Genomic DNA, 1,352 nt, shown 5'->3' with positions numbered 1-1,352 from the left:
AATCACTTGAAAGCAGTGAGTTGGGTTGGGTTTTTCATATGTGTTAAAAGAGAGGAAATTGCACAGTGATCTATATCAGGCATAGTGTTGATATAGGCAGATTTTGATCATAGGCAAAAATAGACCCAGCAGCAATTTTTCCCTGCTTGTACCCCTTTACCTTTCCCCCCTAGAAACAGGAACCTGATCAGAAAGAAAGACTATAGTTAAATATTTGTAAAATGTCTCTTTGTGTAAGGTCAGCTCCTTTGGACCCCATGACCCTTTGCATTGTACCTCCTCAACCCAGGGACAGAAAGCTGTGACACAAGAGGAGGAGCAGACAAGTGGTAGCGGAGCGCAGCAGAGTGGGGTGCCTCCAGGCACTTAATTGGGGGAGGTAGGTTAGCTGACCCCTGGATTAGAGCCCAAGGCCTTCAGGCTGAGGCTTTTGGTAGAGTGGTATGTCCGCAGTCCTAAACGAGTTTTGTAACATTGGCAGAAAGAGGCCTGCTTGTTGGCATGGCTGAGGAGAGGCTGTCCTGTCAAGAATAACTGAGCCCTGAACATTTCTGACCCTGAATTGTAACATATTAAATTCCTTAATAAACCCTGTAACTGGGAATACGGTGTCTAAATTCTGTGTGGCCGATACAATGAGTTATTGAATCCAGCTCGATTAAGAGAGGACTATGGGAGAAATTGCTTGTGCCACAGAAGGAGTCGTAGTATAGCCCTATAAAATAAACTTGACTGCTAACCACAAAGTTAGTGGTTCAAACCCATGTAGATGGTGGAACCCTATATAGGTGGCTATGAATTGGAACCAACTCAGTTACACTTAAGAACAAGTTAACAACTTCCCTAATAAGCCACATAACTGCGGATACAGTGAGTGAATTCTGTGTGGCTGTTGCAATGAATTCTCAAACCCAGTTGAGGAGAGAGTGCTGTGGGAAGGATGGTTGGTGCCATTTTCCTTGCAACTTTAAATTGATGTGATTAAAGAGGAAAAGCAACTTTCATTATATTAGAAATGTAGTTGTGTTAGGAATCCTATTGTGGCACTATGGATTAATGTGCTGGACTACAAAGGAGCTCTGGTAGCGTAGTGGTTACGAATCAGGCTGCGAACCGCAAGGTCAGTAGTTCAAAACTACTGTTCCACGGGAGAAAGATGAGGCTTTCTGCTCCTGTAAAGATTTACAACCTCGGAAACCCTGCACAGGGTCGCTATGGGTTGGAATCGACTCGACGGCACTTAACAACAACAACAACAACAACAAGGTCAGTTTGAACAGCAAGGAAATGGTTCAAGTTCACTGCAGATGGTTGTTAAGTTTGAACTGCTGACCTTGTGTTTCATACTGACC

This window comes from Chrysochloris asiatica, unplaced genomic scaffold (assembly GCF_000296735.1).
Source record: "Chrysochloris asiatica unplaced genomic scaffold, ChrAsi1.0 scaffold00141, whole genome shotgun sequence".
Lineage (NCBI taxonomy): Eukaryota > Metazoa > Chordata > Mammalia > Afrosoricida > Chrysochloridae > Chrysochloris > Chrysochloris asiatica.
This window is presented reverse-complemented; position numbering follows the sequence as displayed.